Source organism: Nicotiana sylvestris, chromosome 7, assembly GCF_000393655.2.
Source record: "Nicotiana sylvestris chromosome 7, ASM39365v2, whole genome shotgun sequence".
In the NCBI taxonomy this organism is placed as follows: domain Eukaryota; kingdom Viridiplantae; phylum Streptophyta; class Magnoliopsida; order Solanales; family Solanaceae; genus Nicotiana; species Nicotiana sylvestris.
In genome coordinates this window covers 162,818,764-162,833,633 of record NC_091063.1, presented here as the reverse complement: position 1 = coordinate 162,833,633, position 14,870 = coordinate 162,818,764, and positions in this window count along the sequence as shown.

Below are 14,870 nucleotides of genomic sequence, written 5' to 3'. Positions count from 1 at the left end.
ATGAGTCATGATAATGCTTAATCACCTTAATAAATGTGCAGAATGAGCACGAGTCAAAATTTGCCAATAACAGTCATGAACAAAATCCCTTTGGAGCTGCATATGTGGTGGGATGATCTGGGTAAATCAGGGCAAGATATGGTCAATCAATATTTGGGAGGTCCCACCGGGTTGTTGAAGATTAGGCCTAGAGGAGACATTATAAAGGCGTTGGTTACATTCTGGGACCCGGCCCACAACGTGTTTCATTTCTCAGATTTTGAACTCACCCCAACTTTGGAAGAAATAGTCGGATATATTAGGAGCGTCGAGGTTCCTTCTAAGACACAAGTATCTGGTTGCTCCAGGAGTCGTCGTTGTACACATATTCCTATATTCCTTAAAGATAAGCAGGGGGTTCCATAACCCAGATTTGGCCGCGGGATTTTCCACTCCACGGTTTATATACCAGAGATACAGTCACATAAAAGGGTTTAACAATCCAGAAAACAAAATTTGTAGCAAAGGGAATTGCCTCAAATGGGAATAACACATGTGCTTTGCTTTTATGGTGGTATTCTTGGGTCTTCTGGTGTTTCCTAAGAAAGATGGAAATATCGATATACGGATAGCTGGCGTCATCAGCACTTTGCTTACTCAGGTCAAAAACACCCTCGCACCCATGATAGTAGCTGAAATCTTCCGCGCTCTCACAGCCTGCAAAGCCGAAGGAGACTTTTTTGAGGGGTGCAACTTGTTGCTATAGATGTGGATGATTGAACACCTTTGCCATCGTCCTCAATTCATGAGTTATGGGTCGACAGAGAAAACATGCATAGAGGAATTCTATACAAGGGTTGATGGGATCAGCTTGCCAGAAGGGGTCACAGAATGGATATCACATCTCCGTTCCATCACTGCAGACGAAATAGAATGGACATTCGAGTGGCTTCCTATAGATGAAATCGTATACATGCCAGCTACCGGACCTCACTTCCTTCTGATGGGTCTCAAAAGTATCCAGCCTTATACCCCATACCGGGTTTTAAGACAGTTAGGGAGATGTCAAATAGTTCCAAAAGATGAAGATCTTAGTGCTTAGGCAGTTGGGATTGGTCCTGATGGCCAATTCCATGAAGCAGCAGTCTGCCAGATTTGGAGCGAGTGTCAATACTTGACGGAAAATACTTGTGTAAATGATCGATCTAAACGTGAAGTTTCACCAGGGTACCTTGCTTGGTATAAAAAGTAAATTGAGTTTGGAAAGCCGGCTAAAAAACCCCATATTCAGGATGTCAAGGCGTCACAAGAACAGTGGGCTTGGTTGGCCAAAGAGAATGAGTACAGGGCTACCATAAGCAATCTAGAGAAGCAAGTCAAGGATCTTCAGTTCGAGAATGGTTTGCAAGCTGCGGCGGATGAGGGTGAAAAAACAAAGCTAGCCAAAGAAAATGAGGCCCTTCGAGCCCAGATTCAGAAAATGAAAATAGCAGCAGAAAATCCCGCCAGAAGTGCAAAATATGAAAAACTTATAAAGAACCTTAGGCAGAAGGTGAGTGAGTATTTCTTCGATTTGAACAAAGCAGAGGGCGAATTAGTAAGGGCTCGAACAAAATTGGCTAAGAATGCGGAGGAACGAGCACGCTTGGTTAAGCAATTAAAAGAAAAATATGACAATGAGGTTGTGGGGTTGAAGAAAAAGGTCACCATCTTTGAGAACAAAATGATCAGGCAAGCAAAAGACTTTAAGGTAGAAAGGGAACACTATTACGCAGCGATGGCACAGTTAGAAACAGATTTGCAACAACTTTAAGAATAAAATCATGTAGCCGAGCAAACTTTGAAGGCCAGGGTCCAGCATATTGGCGTTTGTTGCAAGAAAAGGGTGTCATAAGAGAGAGAGTCAGAAATATCGCCGACTACATCGCGATGAAGTGTAGTAGTTGTGAGGATATGACTAGATCCATGTTATTTGCCACCGTGATGACCTTTGTCCGTCGGATAATGGAAGATCTCTACCACCTCCAAGGGGATTTAGCGCGTAGGCCCGTGGCGAGACCAAATGATGTCCCGCGGGCCCCAGGAGCAGTTGAGGCGTTGATGTAATTGTGATTTTCGGTGGAGTCTGTTAGTCTGTTTGTGAGTTTGTTTTTTCTTGGAGTCTGTTAGTAGGTTTTCGAGTCTGTTGTTTTCACCTTTCTGTCAGAGTCTGTTGGTCTTGTTTTGAGTCGGAGTCTGTTAATTTCCCTTTTCGAGCCTGTTAGTTTTATTATTTGGTAGAACGAGTGGTTGTAATCAAAACTGTTTTATTTTTATGGAAAAATTTGAAATCCCAAATATGTTTTGTTATTTATTTTCTGCACTTATCCCCCAGAACTACGCTCGGTCTAATTCATGCGGGGTCATGATACGTAGGCAATCTCCATAGGATTCGACCATAACCAAAAGAAAAGAAGAAAAAGAGAGAGAGGAAAAATAAGAGAGAAAAGAAAAGGAAAAGAGAGAGAAAATAAGAAACAATGAGAAGGAAACAATGACAAAGCAAGAAAGAGACATGAGTGAATAAAAACAAAGAGAGATCAAGCAAGGAAAGGCAAGAATGAAAAAGAGAAAAAAAAGAGAAAAGAGAAGTTTCAAGTGGAAATAAGGAAAAGTCGGGATGACGCAAGCAACCGATCAAATGCATAATAGAAACGGTTAACTGCTTAGGTACATTCACTCCTCAAATGTGTGATTGCCTATCTGTTAAAGTCCTAATCGCTAACAAGTTTGTTATTAATGAAATCCCAGTTCAGGTAGGTGGTTAGTTTGATTGGCATTTTGGCAACTCACTCCTACAACACCCAGTCCAAAAACAAGCTCATGGCCCACCAGGAACTTGAGGCAAGTATTGTCGATCCGTCAAAAGAGGTGGAAGAATCGAAGGTTAATCTGAAATATGAGTTGTATAAACTGAATTAGCAGATGGCTGAAATGTACCAAGCATGGGCAAAGGGCACCCACCGCCAGTTTACCCCGCCAACCCTGCTTTTATTCTGCCATTGGCTCAGCCACAGGAACCTCCCACTGTGAACTCATCTCCGGCCTTTCCCCTCTACCAACAATGCCACGACACCACTTCCCATACATCACAAGCTCCACCACTTAAACAAATCTCGTACCATCCTCCACCATTCACTCCTATTTTTGTGGCACCCCAAAAGCTCATTGATACTAATTGGATTGAATTCCAAGCTCCGGAGGCACCCAATATCAACCAGAATCCGTTGTCGGCCCATCATGAGACAAATATGATCGAGATAGTGCATAGGGGAGGGGAGCCTAAGAAGCCTTCACAGACCGTCATAATGATTCGGTCCAGTGAAGTCAGGCCGGTTGAAAAGCCAACAAGTGAGAAATTAGTGATCAGGTTGAGCGGGGCAAACAGTGAACCATCTGCAGTAGTCAAGAAGGGGGGCCCAAGTGATGTGGCAGTAAAACAAGAAAGAGCAAAAGTGGTTGTTCCAGAGTGGCGAACAAGCTTGTTGTAATTGTGGAGGGTGCCCACACAGATCCTGTCATTATCAAGCCGGTAACCCAATTACCGATAATCAATAGCAAGGCGGTCCCGTGGAATTATGAACGAATGACAGTGACTTACAAGGGGAAAGAGGTTAAAGAAGAAGTTTGTGAGACCCATGGTTTGACTCGATCGGGGAGATGCTTTGCCCCCGAAGAGTTGAGAAAAGCTAAGATCTCCAAAGATAACCCAGTGTTGGTGAAGAAAGTTGTGACCGAGGAAGAAGTAGAGGAATTCGTGAGAAAAATGAAAGTGCAGGACTATTCTATTGTGGAGCAGTTAAGGAAAACACCGACTCTGATTTTACTATTGTCATTATTGATCCATTCAGACGAGCACCGTTGGGCTTTGATGAAGATCCTGAATGAGGCCCACGTTCCTGACAAAATCTCAGTAAACCACTTGGAAAAGATAGTTAACAAGATATTTGAGGTAAACAGAGTCACTTTTTCTGATGATGAGTTTCCCGTGAAGGGTACTGAGCACAATAAAGCCCTCTATCTTACAGTGAAATGCGAAGATTCCGTGGTTACTCGGGTACTGGTCGACAATGGTTCTAGAGCGAACATTTGCCCTCTCTCCACTCTGAACAAGTTGAAGGTGGATGATGAAAGAATTCACAAGAACAATATCTGCGTTCGGGGATTTGACGGTGGAGGGAAAGATTCAGTCGGGGACATAGTACTTGAGCTTACAATAGGGCCATTTGAATTTACCATGGAGTTCCAAGTGCTCGATGTGGCTGTTTCTTATAATCTGCTGTTAGGTCAACCCTGGATTCATGCTGCCAAAGCGATCCCGTCTACTCTGCATCAAATGGTCAAGTTTGAATGGGATAGACAGGAAATTGTTGTGCACGGCGAAGATAATTTGTGTGTTCCCAGTGATGCCATTGTTCCGTTCATAGAATTTGAAAACGACAAGGGGCCATGGGTTTATCAGGTTTTTGACACTGTAACGGTAGAGAAAATTCCAGAAGGGAAGTGTGTTCCAACTCCGAGGGTAGCTGTTGCATCAGTCATAGTAGCCGTTGAAATGTTGAAAAATGGTTTTGTACGGGGCAAGGGTTTGGGTGCATCTCTGCAAGGTATCATATAGCCGGTGTCTCTCCCCAAAAACTTGGATACATTTGGATTGGGGTTCAAGCCCACAGTTGCGGACGTGAAAAGAGCCAGGAAGTTGAAACAGAGGGCATAGGTCCTCCCAAAGCCCATCCCAAGCCTCTCCAGATCATTTGTCAGGCCTGGCACTAAGAAACGCCCAGTAACAACAGTTCCCAGTTCTGTGGTTGGTCCTGATAAAGAATTGACTGAAAGGTTCGAGAAGTTATTTGATGATGTGAACATGGTGGAAGCTGGAGAGGGTTCTAGCAAGGCGGATGTGCAATTTGTTGGGCCTAGTGCAAAGATTAACAATTAGGAAGCTACTCCTCTTCCTACTCGGAGGGAGTTTTGGTAGTTTGCTTTGATTTTCTTTCAGTTTGTCTGGATTATTCCAGGGTTGTAATTCAAATTTTATGTTCTGTCCGTTTGGATGTATAAACGTTATTATCTTTAATTTTAATGAAATGCAATTTCCCCTTTTCTTCCTTCCTGATAATTTTATTTTTGTTTTTCTTTTCCTCCTTGTACAGTTCTTTTTATGCTAGTTTCAATGGCATGACATGCATGAGGAATCTCCGGCCCAGTCTTAAAAGTCAATCTAATTCTGAAATAGTAATTCAAGAAATAGAGTGTGATGATGAATCGGAATATGATGAGGATGAGGCCTTTGAAGAGATTAGTAAAGAATTAAGCCATTTTGAAGAAAAACCCAAGCCTAACCTGAGTGATACAGAAACAATCAATTTAGGGGACCCAAATAATGTCAGAGAAACTAAGATAAGTGTCCATCTTGAACCTCAACTCAGGGAGGAGATAATTAAAGCATTGTTTGAGTACAAAGATATTTTTTCATGGTCATATGACGACATGTCGGGTCTAAGCACTGACTTGGTGGTTCATAAATTGCCCACTGACCCGGCATTCCCTCCTGTCAAGCAGAAGTTGAGGAAATTTAAAACTGATATGAGTGTGAAGATCAAAGAAGAGGTCACCAAGCAGTTCGATGCAAAAGTCATTCGGGTCACTCGGTATCCCACTTAGTTAGCCAATGTAGTACTTGTGCCAAAGAAGGATAGCAAGACCAGGGTGTGTGTTGATTACCGTGATCTCAACAAGGCGAGTCCCAAGGACAACTTTCCACTGCCAAATATCCACATTCTGATTGATAATTGTGCCAAACATGAGATTGGGTCTTTTGTAGATTGTTATGCGGGCTATCATCAAATCCTAATAGATGAGGAAGATGCAGAGAAGATAGCATTCATCACGCCATGGGGAACATATTGCTATAGGGTCATGCCTTTTGGTTTGAAAAATGCTGGGGCAACTTACATGAGGGCAATGACAACTATATTCCATGACATGATACATAAGGAGATCGAGGTTTATGTGGATGATGTAATCATAAAGTCTAGAAAGCAGTCTGATCATGTCAGAGATCTAAGAAAATTCTTCCAAAGGCTTCGCATGTACAGTCTTAAGTTCAATCCTACAAAATGCGCATTTGGTGTGCCATTTGGAAAATTGTTGGGATTCATAGTCAGCAGACGAGGTATTGAGTTGGACCCGTCAAAGATCAAAGCTATCCAAGAACTGCCACCCCCAAGGAACAAAACTGAGGTGATGAGTTTATTAGGGAGGTTGAATTACATCAGCAGGTTTATTGCTCAGCTTACGACAACTTGTAAGCCTATCTTCAAACTGTTGAAGAAGGATGATGCGATCAAATGGACAGATGAGTTCAAGAAGCATTTGATAAGATAAAGGGGTACTTATCAAACTCACCTGTGTTGGTGCCACCAGAACCGGGGAGACCTTTGATTCTGTATTTGACGGTCCTGGACAATTCATTCGGTTGTGTGTTGGGTTAGCATGACATCACCGGCAGGAAGAAGCAGACCATCTATTATCTCAGCAAGAAGTTCACATCTTATGAGGTTAAGTACACTCACCTAGAAAGGACATGTTAACTTGGGTGGCACAAAAGTTGAAGCATTATTTGTCATCTTACACTACTTACCTCATCTCTCGTTTGGATCCGTTAAAGTATATCTTTCAGAAGCCTATGCCTACAGGGAGGCTCGCAAAGTGGCAGATCTTGCTCACAGAATTTGACATCGTCTATGTGACTAGAACTGCAATGAAAGCCCAGGCATTGGCCGACCATTTGGCTGAGAACCCAATGGATGAAGAATATGAGCCTTTGAAGACTTACTTCCCTGATGAAGAGGTAATGCATATTGATGAGTTGGAACCAGTTGGAGAGCCAGGTTGGAAACTTTTCTTTGATGGAGCTGCTAACATGAAAAGCGTCGGGATAGGGGCTATACTTATTTGTGAAACATGGCATCACTACCCTGTTACGGCTCAACTTTGTTTCTACTGTACTAACAACATGGGTGAGTACGAGGCGTGCATTTTGGGTTTGAGGTTGGTTGTAGACATGGGTCCAGGAAGTCTTGGTCTTGGGAGACTCGGACCTTCTGGTGCACCAGATTCAAGGGGAATGGGAAACACGGGACCCAATGGTCTTGGAAGACTCGGATTCGGCAATGTTTGCATGATCTTTGTCAACGTTTTCGATCAGTAGAGTTTAGGCATATTCCAAGGATCCATAACGAGGTTGTTGATGCTTTGGCTACCTTGGCATCAATGCTACATCATCCAGATAAGGCTTATGTGGACCCTTTGCATATTTAGGTCCATGATCAGCATGCTTACTATAATGTAGTGGAAGAAGAACTTGATGGTGAGCCTTGATTTCATGATATCAAGGAATATATCAGGATGGGGGTGTATCCAGTACAAGCCACAAGTGATCAAAAGAGAACAATTCGGCGATTGGCAACCGGATTTTTCTTCAGCGAAGGGGTTTTGTACAAAAGGACTCCGGATCTTGGATTGTTGAGATGCATAGATGCTAGACAGGCCACAACTATCATGATCAAAGTACATTTTGGGGTCTGCGGACCGCATATGAGTGGGTACGTGCTGGCAAAGAAGATTTTCCGAGCAGGTTATTATTGGCTCACTATGGAGCGAGATTGTATCAGTTTTGTGCGCAAGTGTCATCAGTGGCAAGTGCACGGAGATTTGATTCATTCTCCACCATCTGAATTACATACAATGTCTGCACTATGGCCCTTTGTTGCTTGAGGCATGGATGTCATTGGACCAATCGAGCCAGTAGTGTCCAATGGGCACAGGTTTATTCTGGTGGCCATTGATTATTTCACCAAGTGGGTTGAAGCTAAAACTTTCAAGTCTGTGACCAAGAAAGTACTGGTCGATTTTGTGCCCTCAAATATCATTTGTCGGTTCGGGATCCCAAAGGTGATCATCACAGATAACAGTGCTAATCTCAATAGTCATCTTATGAAAGAGGTATGTCAACAGTTTAAGATTACACATCACAATTCCACCTCATACCGCCCCAAGGCGAATGGAGCAGTCGAGGCAGCTAACAAGAATATAAAGAAGATACTTCGGAAAATGGTGGAAGGGTCCAAGCAATGGCATGAGAAGCTGCCTTTTGCATTGTTGGGTTATCACACTACTATTCGTACTTCAGTAGGGGCAACTCCTTATTTGTTGGTATATGACATGGAAGTAGTGATACCCGCGGAAATCGAAATCCCATCCCTTCGGATTGTCGTAAAAGCCGAAATTGACGATGATGAATGGGTTAAAACCTGCTTGGAACAATTAAGTTTGATCGATGAGAAAAGGTTGGCAGCAGTGTGTCATGGCCAGTTGTATCAACAGAGAATGGCAAGAGCATTTAATTAGAAGGTGCATCCGCGGAAGTTTGAAATGGGTTAGCAGGTGTTGAGACGTATCCTTCCATATCGGGCCGAGGCTAAAGGCAAGTTCGCCCTAAATTGGCAGGGGCCGTTCATCGTAACTAGAGTGTTGTCCAATGGTACTTTATATTTAACAGACATAGAAGGCAAGTGTGTAGAAATGGCCATCAATTCCAATGCGGTCAAGAGATATAATGTATGATTTCTTTGTTTAAATTGTATTTGTTTGTACTTGGCATGTTTTGAAGATTGGAATGACGAAGGCATTTTGTTCTGCTATCTAAACAGTTTATCCTTTGTTACCCCCATGAGCCTTATTTATTTCCTTTTATACCCCTCTTTTGGAATCAGTAGCAAAGATCAAAAGCGCAAGTGCGAAAGATGAGTAAAGGAAAAAAGAGAAAAGAAAAGAATGAAAAGAGAGAGAAGAAGAAAAATAAAGAGGGAAAGAAAAAAAAAGAAGAAAAATAGAAAGAAATGAATAAAAAGAAAAGAAAAAGAAAAAAAAAAACAAAACAACAAAACAACAAAAAGAGAAAAAAAGAAGAAAGAAAAGAAAGAAAAGAAAGAGGAGGAACATAAAAGAAAAATCACAACAACAAAGCAATTTCTACGACATGAACTACGTTCGACCTGATTCCTTTTAAGGATATGTAGGCAGCCTCACGGTTCGGTCCCATCAAAATAAAATTCCAAAAGTCCCCAAGCAAAGAAGTTGGGACAAAAGTTGTGGTTGTTGCAAGAAATTTGATTCCAAAAGTTGTAATTTTGAACCCATTTGAATTGTTTTGAGCCTTTGATACCCTTTCTTTCTAACCCTATCCAAAAGTCCACATTACGATCCAAAGAAAGACCTTCCGATCAGTCTTCGAGAAATGTCAAGTCAAGCAAGTGGAGGTGATTCATATCAGGGGCAACACTCTGGTCCAAGCAGGGAAAAATAATAAAAATGAGAGAGTCTTATTGGTGAAAACTCTCACGGTCACCATAAGGTGACGAGAGCTGAGTCTTATTGGTAAAAACCCTCACGGGAACCGTAAGGCAAAAGTGAGTTGAGAGATGAACAAATGAGAGAGGCTTGTGGTGAAAACCCTTCAGGGCACCGCAGGCCGAACAAGGTCAAGGTTTTGGCGAAGAAGTCAGGTTATGGAAACTCGGGGGCAACAAAGTATGGCAACTGAAAGTTGAGTGGTTGGACAGATTGGGCTGATTAATCCAAAATGCATGTCATGATCATTGGTACCAGCTGTTCCACTCAGATAAGTCTCTTTCCTTTTTAGCAAGTCATCCAGTTTTAGATTTTCTTTATTTTTAACTCTCACGGTCATTGCATTTCAGTTCTTTTGGACTTCATTCTCTAAGATGTTTCAATGTCAGTCTTGGTCAAGCAAATAAGAAAGAATTTCAAAGCTCACTACCATCTTCAAAAATTGCAAAGCATAGTGTAGCCAGAACATACCAAAGATGTCATGATGTAAAGTGGGATATAAAGTACCAGCGAAAGTTCCATCGGCGGAATGATTTAGTAATTTCATGGGAGATGTAGAGGTTTAGTTAAAGGGGTCAGAGGTGTGAAACAACGGTTCGGGTATAGAACACTCGGGTCATCCGAGGTCATGTGGGTTGAAATTCAGTCAGAAAGCCAAGCGGTTCAGGGACAGTTCGGGGAAGCCAGTCAAAACAAAGCACGACAGCGGAGAGACCTTCAACAAGAATGCCATCAACTAACCACCACATTTTAAACTGACAAGATTTTTCTTTGATTAAAACATGGGCAGAAAATTTCGTTTGTTTTAGAGAAACCCTCCGTAAGGAAAATCAAGCACCAGACAGGTTTGACCGTAAATTCTCAAGACCCTCCTGGATAATGGGATTTAATTTAAAATTTTCAGAACCCTCCTAGATAATGGAATTTATGTTAAAATTTTCAGGACCCTCCTAGATAATGGGATTTAATTTTAAAAAGTTTTTAGGACCCTCATGGATAATGAAATTTAATTTAAAATTTTCAGGACCCTCCTGGATAATGGGATTTATTTTAAAATTTTCAGGACCCTCATGGATAATGGGATTTAATTTTAAAAATTTTCAGGACCCTCCTTGATAATGGGATTTAATTTTGAAATGTCTTCAGGACCCTTCTAGATAATGGGATTTAATTTTAAAAAGTCTTCGGGACCCTCCTAGATAATGGGATTTAATTTTAAAAAGTCTTCAGGACCCTACTGGATAATGAGATTTAATTTAAAATTCTCTGGACCCTCATGGATAATGTGATTTATTTTAAAATTTTCATGACCCTCCCGGATAATGGGATTTAATTTTAAAAAGTCTTCAGGACCCTCCTGGATAATGAGATTTAATTTTAAAAATTTTCAGAACCCTTCTAGATAATGAGATTTAATTTTAAAAAGTCTTCAGGACCCTCTTGGATAATAGGGTGTAGTTTTAAGACCTTCTTAAATAACCAGATTTAGCGGAAGTCATACCTTTAGAAAACATAATTCAGCTTTTAAAAGAACTGTCATTAACTAGGAGTTGTCAGGACCCTCCTGGATAATGGGACCTAGCTTTCAAACTCTTACTAATATTTGGTAATATGATTCAGTTTAACACTCACATATGTGCCCAACTATCAAACTGGGGCAGAAAATTTTCTTTATTTTGTCTATTTTTGTTGAAATCAGGTACTCACTTAGAGAACAGGGAGAAACAATTCAAGTTCAGCAGTCAGGCGCCCACCTGGAGAGCACGAGAATACAATTCAAGTTCAGCAGTCAGGCGCCCACATGGAGAGCACGGGAATACAATTCAAGTTCAGCAGTCAGGAGCCCACCTGGAGAGCACGGGAAAACAATTCAAGCTCAGCAATGAGGAGTCCACTTGGAGAGCACGGGAATACAATTCAAGTTCAGCAGTCAGGCGCCCACCTGGAGAACACGGGAACACAATTCAAGTTCAGCAGTCAGGCGCCCACCTGGAGAATACGGGAATACAATTCAAGTCCAGCAGTCAGGCGCCCACCTGGTGAGCACAGGAATACAGTTCAAGTTCAGCAGTCAGGCGCCCACCTAGAGAGCATGGGAATACAATTCAAGTTCAGCAATCAGGCATCCACCTGGAGAAAGGGAAAGCATCTCAGAGTACAATTCGAGTTCAACAATCAGGCGTCCACCTGGAGAAAAGGGAAAGCATCTCAGATTACAATTCAAGTCAGCAACAAAAGAAGCTCGTGGTAAGAATGCGATTCAACAGTCCAAGGGGATCAACAGAAGTTAAACGCAATAAAGAAAAAAGAGGGAAAGGCATAAAGTTAATCCAAATGCAGAAGTTGATGAAAGACGTGGGCTGCTCAAGACATGCCCGAGGTCACAAGCACTTCATGCCCGGTTTTGATTTGAAAAGCTGAAGAAGAACGAGCTAGCACCTGCAACTAGCAGGCGTCAAGGTTCAAATCCAAAGTCTGCATGAAGAACCATTCAAGACTCAAGATCAAGCTTCGGAAGACTTATAGATAGGAATCGTGTAACTCGTAGTTGATAGGCTTATCTAGTCTTTTTCATGTTTTGATTTTGATGTAATATCAGGACTGCGGACCGGAACCTCGGCGGAACGGCACCTCGACCAGCTCTCCACCTCGGCACACTCCATTATCTCACTCACCTCTAAACTACACGTGGCTTGATTCCTTTATAGCCAAGGATATGTAGGCAGCTCAGATACCAAAGCTCGATCACATTCCCCTCTCTCTTAGTTTTAGTCTCTCCAAATAAGGGTCGGGTCAAAAAACATGTCTAGTCGTTCTTTGTCTGAAAAATACTTCGTCTTTCCAGTAAAAAAGGGGTAGTTGTAGACATGTGATTTTTGACCCTCCCAAGATTTTTCATATTTTAGCACGTAAATATTTAATTTAGGCCTAATATAGCTATTTCAACTCATTTTTACTCTTTTACTTTTATGTTATTACAAGAAAACGAAAATTACAAAAAATAGGTTCATTAATGTTTTGTAGTCATTTTTAATCTTGAAAAAATACCAAAAAATAGTTTTGTTTTAATGGTCAGTCTTATTTTGATAATTATTTTTACTTAAGTAGAGCTAATTAATATTTTCGATAATACTTTTAGTTAATTAAGCTAATTTTGAACATAGCTAGTCATAAAGGACCAAGTTTCTAGCCAATTCCTTAAGTTCAATATCTAATACCCATTAAGCTAATCTTAGAGACCCTTCTAGACTCTTCTTTGGAACAAAAAATAAATAAAAATACCCTAAGGACCTAAGAGCAATAAGCTGAAAATACACAAATAAAAATAAAGACGCCTGAAAAAAATAAAAAGAAAGAGGCATCTGAAAAAAGCTAAGCGCCGATAACACCAAGGACGACCCCCCTTCTGAACGGATCTTCTTCACCACACCCCTAAAATCAATACAACACACAGAACACCCAGAAGCCAGCGACGAGCTCGTTGATAAACATACACACAGTCGCCGCTGGACAGAGAACCTGCGAACACCATAGCCATCGCTGCTTCTGCTTCTTCCCATTAACAACAACCCAACCCCCGAAATACACATCTGCCTTTTTCTTAGATTCCGATCTTCGGTCTCAAATATGGAGTACGGTTATGTCTAGTTGAGTTTGATGTTTCCGGCGTTGTTCGAGTGTTGTTGTTGTTTGACATTTTGTTTTTGTGGAACAAGTTCCTGTTGTTCATTCAATTGTATTTCAGAGCTGAAATCCTTGTAATAGTTGGGAGTACTCATCAGTTGAAAGACTATTTCAGTCGAATTTTGGAATCGGAACTGCTGTACCTTTTAATTGTTTCTTCATTATTGAATATTTTGGGCTACCAGTGTTGTCGATTAGAGGTTTTGTTTGATCTTGTTGCTTAGGAGTTTCAAAACAGTCCAAGCGTACGAGTTTCAAATTCAATATTAAGCTCGGTTGAAGGTAGTTTGTTTCGAATTTGACGAGGTTTCCGGTTCGAGGTTTCGATTTTGCCTGCGATTCTTGCTCGACTTTGCTGATGTTCTTTCTCTCAAATTTGGAAGTTAATATCTGAATCAGTCGACCCATTTTCTAATTTCAGGTTCATTTCTTCTCAATTTCTCGATGTCTTGTGATTTTGTGTTATGTGTTTGATGAATATTGAGATATTAGCTTACTGTTTCTAGCATGTCTTGGTTTAAATTTTACTGGAATTGCCAGAGCAAATATTGTTGGTTCATCTAAACTCCTCTCTTTTATCTGTTTAATCTTTGTGTTCGCATATGGTATTAATGTACGTATTGGTTCATTTTTCTTAGTGAAGCTTCATGTTATGAGTTGCTTTTATTGAATACTCTGTTCATGCACGGTTTTAAAGCCTATGAATGACCTATTCAATAAATGATACAACATTCTTTGATTCTCCTTCATCTAAGTTAAAGATTCATGTTTATGTTTGTCATTTTTTGTTTGCTCGATTAAGGTCAATTAACTGCCATATTCAGTGAGCTTTGATTCATGAATTGTCCAAAATTAGAGCTTCACTTTAAAGCAAAGCTTACCTTAGCTTGTGAATTACTGGAAATGACTATTTTTACTCTTTAAGGGAATTTTGGTATATGTAATGTGATTTCATCATTTTGAACTCCTAACAATGGTCATTACAGATCCCGGATAAATATGAGAAAGATTTTAAACTTAAGAAAGTCTCTCTTGTTCTTGTTCTATTTTTCTTAATTGTTCGGATCGATAGGAGCATGTTTTAGGCGCGATTAATAAATAAACTATCATGACCATAGGTACGGTTCCCGTGACATAGTTACGATGTCTAATTCTCAATTCGGGTGTGCATTTCATGTGACCCCGTTCTAATTTCCAACAAGGTTAAATAGAATATGTCATGACTTACGGGTGCATTTCATGTAGCGTGGATTGCAATGTGTACATAACCTTGAATTTTTCTTAATTAAATAAAAGCGGTTTAAAAGTTAAATTTGAACCATAGGCTAAAATATGTATTAAAATCAGATAATAGGCCAATTATAACAGTTGAGCGACCGTGCTAGAACCACGGAACCCGGGAATGCCTAACACCTTCTCTCGGGTTAACAGAATTCCTTACCCAAATTTCTGGTTCACGGACTGTAAAACAGAGTCACTCTTTCCTCGATTCGGGACTTGAACAGGTGACTTGGGACACCCTAAATTATCCCAAGTGGCGACTTTGAATTTCTATAAATAAATAATCCCGTTTCGATTGTCACTTTAAGTTGGAAAAAACTCTCTTATATACCCTTCCGGGGGTGTAGGTAAAAAGGAGGCGTGACACATACATGTTAATTTAAAAGGAAAATTCACCAAATCTTGTACTTGTTATCATGAAGTGGATATGGTATAAACAATCACTGAAAAGTTCGTTATTTTATATTTTAACA